The 9,692-nt window shown below is 35.6% G+C and overlaps 1 pseudogene; it reads left to right on the top strand.

The window, feature by feature from the left end:
* Window positions 1–9,304: 9,304 nt before the first annotated feature.
* Window positions 9,305–9,421, top strand: LOC145280385 (5S ribosomal RNA; annotated as a pseudogene).
* Window positions 9,422–9,692: the final 271 nt, after the last annotated feature.

Raw genomic sequence — 9,692 nt, 5'->3', positions numbered from 1 at the left:
TGAGGAACATTAGGTTTCGAAATACCGTGGTATAAAGTGTTCTCACTAACCATACAGCCCAATTGATGTATATCCTTACTGAATAAATTAATAAATCTTTTTATCTCTCTCTCTCTCTCTCTCTCTCTCTATATATATATATATATATATATATATATATATATATATATATATATATATATATTTATATATATATATATGTGTGTGTGTATGTGTATATATATATATTACTATATAGTTTTATATTGTCATTTTCTTTCTTTATTGATATATAAATATATATATAAATAATTTAAAAATGAACAATAACAATAGAAAACAAATAAATAAAATAAACATACATTTACATAAATCATATATATATATATATATATATATATATATTTATATATATATATATATATATATACTAACATAATACAGAAAACACATTTAACTACACCTAGGTTACAAATTAGCTCAAATCACTAGATATCTATGCTTCCCGCTACAAAAGCACACGCAAAGGAAGGGGTGGACCCAAGGTCAACTGGGCCGTTGTCCTGTAAGTCCCTGTCCATTGGCTGATTAAGAAAAGAGCGGTGGAAACTAGGAATCTGATTGGCTAACTAAAAACTCAATAGAATTTGCATATATAAAAACGCGAGACAACCACAACTCTTCGCATAAGGCTGACGAATCCTAGCGTGGATGAAACGCGGAATATTCTGTGTAGTTTAATTGCCATATATATCTTTATAACTTACTATATATATATATATATATATATATATATATATATATATATATATTCGGAGAATAAATTTTAAGCGTCCTGCGATGAATATTTGAATATACGTGTTGCATCATTTTGATATCCCCTTACGAAAAACAAAATCAAGATACATTGCTACTAAAATTAGATTCTATTTTTGACCAAAATCGTCACATGATGATGATGTTGATCATCATCATCATCATGGTGAAAGAAAAAATATAATTTCTGTTATGACTTTATACGAGGTCAGGTTATAAAGTTCATCTACAGACCATGAAAGAAAGTTAATAGAGACGTTACATATTGCATGCATTTAATTTCAACTTTTATTTTTAAATAAATAATTGCATTTTTTTTATTTTCATATAAACACACGATTGACCGTTTGAAGAGAATTCATAAATAGCTATTAACGAATGAAAATCTCAGTATCATGGTGCTATCCATTTTTGCCACTTACTTTTGCACTGTTGATAAAACTGAGCATCGTCGTCTAATCCAGCAACTATAGCAAAAACAATGTCCTTACTGGTAAAGAGCTTTCCTGCAAAATCTCGTCCATTTCAAGATAGATCTTTGTTTATTTAAGTCGTTCTACTTAACAGATGTAAGTCTACCTTGTTATAAACAATACTTATATGCATGTGCGTATGTTGTATATTGTTATGTACAGGATTCAGTTGCAACGTTTTTTTTTTTATTTATGTTTGAATTTTAGAAAACATCTGCTAGGCATAAGGTTTTAGTTTAGTTTAGTTTCATGCAATGCGGATGTCAAAAAGGAGGTGAAATCCATAAGTGAAAAATCAAATACCGCTGAATTTTGTAAAAGTTACCAATATATATTAGATATCAATTAATAGAAATTCTCTAGTTTTCAGAGTATTAATAATATTTTTAAAGTTTTAGAAATATAATATTTGAAATATTTAGATTTACATAAAATTTTATCTATAATCATTAAACATTAATTAACCAAGATTCCCTGAGATTCAGTTTTTTTTTTAGAATCTCTTAAGCGTTAGATTTGATACATTATTTAGAATTAAAAGCATGCAATATAATATAAATCTTACCTGTCTGTTTAAATGTATGTATGTATGTTACCGAACTACTGGGGGGTTGTTCAACATTTGGCGCTTCAACGCAAGTACAAAGGTACTCACCAACACGATCCGTGACTTGCTCTGCAGATGACTGGGATTTGGTGGCTCATACGGTTGCTGATATGCAGCATCTTATGAACGCCTTTGCGGTTGCCTGCAGCGCATTGGGCCTGACTATCAATCTGAAAAAAAATTAATGCATCAGCCTGCTCTAGGCATGCCATACTATGAGCCATCAGTTTATATCTGTGGGTCAAGGATAGCGGTTGTCTCTAAGTTTGTATACTTGGGTAGCACACTGAGTATGTCTGGTGCTCTGGATGATGAGGTATCGTTACGGATCAGCAGGGCAAGTGATGCCTTCGGAAAGTTGGACGGGCGTTTGTGGAGCTGTCATGAGATCTTGTTGCCAACTAAGATTAAGGTTTATACCGCATGCGGTTTCTCTGCTCTTCTCTATGCTTATGAAACTTGGGTAACATACAGGAAGCATTTGAGACGTCTCGAGCGGTTTCATCAGATTTGCCTACGGCGAATCTTAGGTGTGGGTTGGCAAACGTATGTCAGTGATGTGGAGGTGCTTGAACGGACCCAATGCCTAAGAATTGAAGCTCACATCATCAAACATAGACTGAGATGGAGTGGGCATGTGGTGAGGATGTTAGACCGTCGGCTTCCCAAACAACTCCTTTTTTGCGAGCTCGCCGAGGGAAGACGTCTGGCTCAGAAGCCTAAAATGAGATTCGAAGATTGTTTGAGGTTCACCTTAAAGAAATGTGAGATAGATGAAAGAAGCTGGGAGAGTTATGCTTTGGATAGCGGAGAGTGGAGAGGCACCTTGCGGGGGGTGTGGGCAAGTTAGAGGCAGATCGAATCCAATATGAGCGGCTAAAGCGCGATATCCGGAATGGGAGGGTGAAAGGAGCCGTGGATGGGTGGGGGCGCCTAATTGTTCTGGATTGTGAGGTGTGCGGAAGATTATGTCTGAGCAGAGCTGGGCTGATGAGCCACCAGGTTACTCATCGGCGCAGTGGGCCACAAAGCAGTCTTGTGTTGCCAGAGCTAACCTGTGTCAACTGCTAATATACAACATGTCAACTCTCAATATTTTGTCTGACCACCTTCAATATCCAAAACTGCTTTTACTCTTCTGGGCATGGAGTTTACCAGAGCTTAACATGTATTCACTGTATTCCTCAAATTGGTGTGCATGGCTGTCACCCCAAGAGGAAGCCTCTTCTGAAGGCAATACACAAGAAAGCCCACAAAAGGTTTGCTGAAGACATGTCAACAAAGCCCATAGATTACTGGAACCATATCTTATGGTCTGATGATATAAAATTTAATTTGTTTGGTTGTGAAGGCCTTAAGCATGTGTGGCAACGACTAGGTGAGGAATACAAAGATTAGTGTGTTCTGCCTACAGTAAAGCATGGTGGTGGGAATGTTATGGCCCGGGCCTGTATGAGTGCTGAAGGTATTGGAGAGTTACATTTAATTGAAGGAAACATGAATTCCAACATGTACTGTCAAATATTGCAGCAGAGCATGATCCCCTGCCTCCAGAAACTGGGTGGCAGAGCAGTCTTCTAGCATTACAATAACCAAAAAAAACTCATCCAAGACAACCACTGCTTTACTGAAGAGGCTGATGGTAAAGGTGATGGATTGGATAAGCATGTCCCTAGACTTGAACACGATAGAACATCTTTGACGCATACTCAAGCAGAAGGTGGAGGTGCGCAAAGTCTCAAATATCCGCCAACTTTTTCAGTGTTGTCCCATGAAGAGATATACTTAAATATCTGAAGAAATGTGAGAAGTGGACTCATTTTTGTATTACACTGTATAATAATACAACTATGCGTCAAATTTGTGCGTGTGTTTTTCCCACACTCGTGTAACTTCGATAAATATTACTATTCAACCCAACCTTCCTATTCTTCTTCACTCAGCTCATTCCAATCTCTGAACACAGTTATAACTCGAGTCGGCGTAAGGAAAGCAACTAGGAAGGAAAAAAAACCAAAGTTATTTTCTTTTATAACATACATGTACATCTTGGTAAGATTAAGTGATATAAATTGCTATTGGACCCCCAAAAATGATTATTTTTAAATGTAGATATTTTTTACTTTGACGCCAACAAAAAATATTAACTATAAGGCGGTTTGTTATGTATAATTTAAAGTTTTAGATAGAAATACAAACAGATATTTGCCCTTTATATAATTGACTAGCGAGGGTAGCGCCCAGTCGTAAAAAAAAATGTGACAATGAGGGCGATACTCGGGGGGGGGGGGCGGGTGTATAAAAACGGGACTTGGGTGGCATCCACCGGAAGCAAAATCGAAAGCAAAATTTTGTAAGCAACATTTCTACACGAAATAATCGACTTGAGGGTAAAGAAAATAATGTTTTTAGCTAATTTTTCGGTATTTGTCGTCTGAAGGGTGGAGCTTCAAAACGATACTGATCTTTGTGAAAATTCGTCGCCTCTGTCGAAAGTTTTAGGCAGACATGCAACCATACATGCATTTATATATTACTAGCTCAAGTTTTCGACACAAACCGATTAAAAAGCTTGCCCTATCTCTGAATACCCTATTATGTAAAATTTAAAATGTTTAGACCAGAAATTGTCTGAGTAATTTGATAGAGACTGCAGAGGTCAAATATTTTTTTAACTTTGACCCCTATTATGACCCCTTAACATTTATTGTGTTGGGCTCAAATCCAATTATTAAGCTTGATCCATGTCCAAGGAACCTATATATAAAATTTCAAGTGTTTACACCCAAAATTGTCGGGGGAGTTTGGTAGAGTTCTCAAAGGGCAAATCGTTGGACTTTTACCCCTTAACAACCAAATATCTGGCCGGAAACGGATTACAAAGATTTTCATAAAACTCAATACCCTGTGTATCAAATTTCGAGTCTGTAGACTGAAAATTGACAGAGTTATTGCGTAGATAAATGTACACAGACAGTCACACACACGCAGACACTTTTACTTATATATATATATATATATATATATATATATATATATATATATATATATATATATATATATATATATATATATATATATACTAGCATGGGTGCCCGGCGTTGCCCGGGTATTTGGAGGTGTATGATGAGCAAAAAAATAAGCGGTCAATTTTTTAAAGGTTGACCCCTATTATGATCTCTTAAATGTTATTGTTTTGGGCTCAAATTAAGTTATTAAGTTAAATCCATGTCCAAGAAACCTATATCAAAAATTTCAAGTGTTTAGACCGAAAATTATCGGAGGAATTTGGTAGAGTTCTCAAAGGTCAAATCGTTGAACTTTGACCCCTTACTCGCAAAATTTCTGGCTGAAAACCGATCACATCGATTTTCCCAAATATCAGTAGCCTGTATATCAAATTTCCAGTCTGTAGGTTTAAAATTGACAGAGTTATTGCGTAGGGAAATGTACACACACAGACACACAGACAGATACACAGACACGTTCACTTTTATAGATATACTAGCATGGGTGCCCGGCGTTGTCCGGGTATTTTGAGGTGTATGTTGAGCAAAAAAAAAGCGGTCAATTTGTTAACTTTGACCTCTATTATGACCCCTTAACATTTAACGTTTTTAGCTCAAATTAAGTTATTAAGTTAGATCCACGTCCATGGAATCTATATCTAAAATTTCATGTGTTTAGACCCAAAATTGTCGGAGGAATTTGTTAGTGTTCTCAAAGGTCAAATCGTTGAACTTTGACCTCTTAACAGCCAAATTTCTGGCCAAAAACAGATCACATCGATGTTCTCAAATCTCAGTACCCTGTATATCCAATTTCGAATCTGTAGACTAAAAATTGACAAAGTTATTGCGTAGGGAAATGTACACAGACACACACAAACACTTTCACTTTCACACATACATATATATATATATATATACATATATATATATACATATATATATATATATATATATATATATATATATATATATATATATATATATATATATATAATTGTATGCAAATGTTTTCTTTTCGGTTTAAGCTGCCTTTTTACTTGAATATTGTTAATGTATTCCCTGAGTACAAAGGAAGATGCTTCAGAAATACAGTTCTGAAAAAAGATGTTCGTTGATCTTATTTTGTGTTTTATTTTACAGCTGAAATGAATATCGCCTTGAAACAGCTGCAAACGACTTGGCTACAATTATTTGTAATATCTATTTGAAAGATTTTTTGCAAAAGAAAATATATTAAAATATACCTTCCTTCATGTATTAAGTTATCTGGCACTACCATCTAACAATACAAATATTAAAGAAATATAGCTATAGCTCTCAGGGTTTGTTAATATTTCTTATTGATATTCCCAAGTAGCTAGAAGCATCGACTGTCGTTTATCCGGTCGAGTTTCGGTCCCTGTTTAAGGCACTTACTTGTCTAGCCACACTGAACAGTCTGTCTGTGTATCTTTTTCTGCATATATATATATATATATATATATATATATATATATATATATATACATGTGTATCGCTATCCTACCAAATTTAACACGTAAATATCGGAATAGGACATTACAAATGGTGATAGGAATCAAGAAATTAAGTAGTAAGTTAGATAACCCCGTCGTTTTAAATAAAATCGGAAAGAAAATTGGTCTAATGAAAAATCAACGGTTTATGAATTTTACTTCTGTATATGACAAGTTATATCTATTAATAACGTAAATTTATAATTTTATGGGATTATCAATGTGAACACTGGCGAAGCATCCTTTTTACTTTTGACCGTATCTGCACGTTTACAAATATAAATAGAGACCAAACGGTTATCAAGTGTATTTGATACGTATGCAGGCGTGTTATGTATTTTTGCTTGATTTTTGGTTGCTTTAAGCTTCGTGTGTGTACGGTGATCCCTTAACATGCGTTGTTTGTTTTCCACGATTTAATCATGATATCGTTTTTAAACAGCATTTCTGTGTGGGGGGGGGAGGTATATATAAGTATATAAATTAAAAACTAAGATTATATTCTGCATGAAAAAAAGGCAAATTCTTCCCAAAACAGCAAAACTTATGCTAGTTTGCCAGGACACTGTATATACAATTATAGGCAAAATTAGTTATATTTAATTGGTTTGTGAAATATAGTTTCTTTTTTTACCAATTGTCATAAAATTTTAACCAAAAAATAGAATTATAATCTTCAAATGCCTGCAAATTTTCAGGAACTTTCGTCTCACAGAAGCAAAGATATGAACATTTCAATATTTAATTTATCTACGAGTATAGATATATCCATATGTATCCAATATATAAAAGGTTATATGTCTGTCTGTCTGCCTCCATATTTTCAAACTCTATCTCCTCCTAAACTAAAAGTTGAAGAGCTGCGCTAGGGGCCTCAAATGATTAGATTTTTACGGACCGTTTTTTATGGGTCTTAAGCCGGTTAATATAATTTTTAAGTCACAATTTAATAAATCGTTATACATTTTGTACATTCACATTAGTTTGTTTTTAATTAATCGCTAAATATTCGGATCAAGTTGGTACAGTGGTAACGTCACCAGCTTTGAGTTCTACAGTTTTGCTTTCGGTTTCGATTCTAGCTGATGGCACTCAAATACTTTTTTTTTTACTTTTAAAATCACGACTAATATATACGAAATCTGGACAAAATAAAATATCACAGTGTATAAGAAATATTTTATACTGAAGATATTCATAATCGTATCCTATTACCAAAAGAGGGGAGATATAACATATGTGAAATATTTGGAAACAAGTCTACCTTTGCTGTTATTTCAGATCATTTGAAACCATAGCAGTAAGTTTTAGTCTCCCTTCCATCAAGGCTAGAGGTTTGTGGGAAATATCAGATATTTTATAATTCATATACAAAACTAGAAAAACAAATGACTATGATTTAAACATTGGTAAAGTTGCAATATCTTTTCACCCACGAACGATCCTTCATAATTACCACTATTATAAGCCATAGGTTTGTGAGAAATATATATATATATATATATATATATATATATATGTGTGTGTGTGTGTGTGTGTGTGTGTGTGTGTGCTCTGAGGCTTGCTGTTCTTTGTTTGTAAATAAAACAAGCAGTTCGAGCAATGTAAAATCCCATGGACCGATTAGAAAAACTGCCGACTATCAACGCGATGGTTGTACCTATTTACTATGCCTCCCCACGGGACAGAGTTAGACACCAGGGTCGTTTTTTAACGTGGGGAAAAGGTACAAAAATAAAAAATTGTCTCAGTCGTGAAGGACTGATCCTCCACCGAAAGAGAACAATAAATGGAAGTGCAGCATCTGAAGAACAGATGGTATTTATTTGCTCCCCCACCGAGCAAATTAGGCACAAGGCCGATTTTTAATGTGAGGAGTGAAAGGAGGGGGAAGGGAAAAAGGGGACCAGCTCCCGAGAGGTGGGAAATGGGAGCTGGTTAATGGTCAGGTATGTGGGGTTGCCCCCACATCTGGTCTTTGCTAGTCATAGCTAGTCATAGCTAGTCATAGCTTGCAGCATCTGAAGAACAGATGGTGTTTATTTGCTCCCCCACTGAGCAAATTAGGCACAAGGCCGTTTTTAATGTGAGGTAAAAACCAGCTCCCCTAAAAGTAGGCAAAAAGGGGGCACTCTGGTTACCAAAAATAATAATTGTCCCAGTATAGAGGGTTTCCCCTCCATTGACTGGTACAAATTATCTTAAGTGCAGCATCTGAAGAACAGATACTACACTTTGATCTTGACCAAAAAGGCCAAGTTGATTGTAACGCGATGGTTGTAGGTTCAATCTCCGGTTGGGGAAAAGTGTTTATCTAGCCGCACTGCTTGTTGTGATTCAACGAAACAATACTGTATGTGGATGACTATATATGTTTTTCTTTTTTTTTTTTTGTTTTCTTTTTGCTCTCTCTCTCTCTCTCTCTCTCTCTCTCTCTCTCTCTCTCTCTCTCTCTCTCTCTCTCTCTTACAATACCCACACCAATTTTTTCATCTACGGCTGCATTTGGGACGAAGCGAGGGTGGGGGTTGATTGTCGCGTTTATGTCTGCGCGTGTGTGTGTGTGTGTGCACGCGCGTGTAGACGCACACGTGAGTTTGTGCGCATGCGCGTGTAGATGCGCACATCAGTGTGTGCTCAGTAAAAGTATACTTGTTGTTTGTGTGTACACATTGTCTTATATTTGCGTTAGATCATTGCCCCTTTAACCATTCTGTGTGTGCGTTAGTACGAGCCTAATCGTTGTCTGTGCATAAATGGGTGTATACTTGTCTGTATGCTTGTACTTGTCATATAAGTGTTCGTGCTCTTTGATTTTTTTGTGTGTGATTTCGTGTGTATACTCGTTGTTTTATACACACACATATACATAATGTTATATGTGTATGCATTTTATATGTGTGTATATACGACATAATCACGTTGACATACCGGTTCTCGTCAGATCACCGAAGTTAAGCAACGTTGAGCCTGGATAGTACTATAAGGGTGACCATTTGGGAAATCCAGGCGTTGTATGTCCTCTCCGCTTATTTCGATATTGTTTCCAGTCGTCTTGCATCTCTACTTGCCACTGGTATTAAACAACGCCGATCCAAAAGAGGTGTGGGTGAGGATTGCGCAACTCTGCCACAAAAATTCAACGTGCAGACACTTTTCCAGTGGGTAACCATAGTCTGTCTAGACTGAAAGAAGCTACAATGTGTGTGTTCATATTTGTGTAATTCGCGATGTCCTACATACCTACTTCTTATACATTTTTATTTTAATTTTGACGTGTCAATATTTAATT

Source organism: Euprymna scolopes, chromosome 7 (assembly GCF_053919585.1).
Source record: "Euprymna scolopes isolate OS-2025 chromosome 7, ASM5391958v1, whole genome shotgun sequence".
NCBI lineage: Eukaryota > Metazoa > Mollusca > Cephalopoda > Sepiida > Sepiolidae > Euprymna > Euprymna scolopes.
Note: the sequence above shows the minus strand (reverse complement) of the source record. Positions and strands in the feature narration are given on the sequence as shown.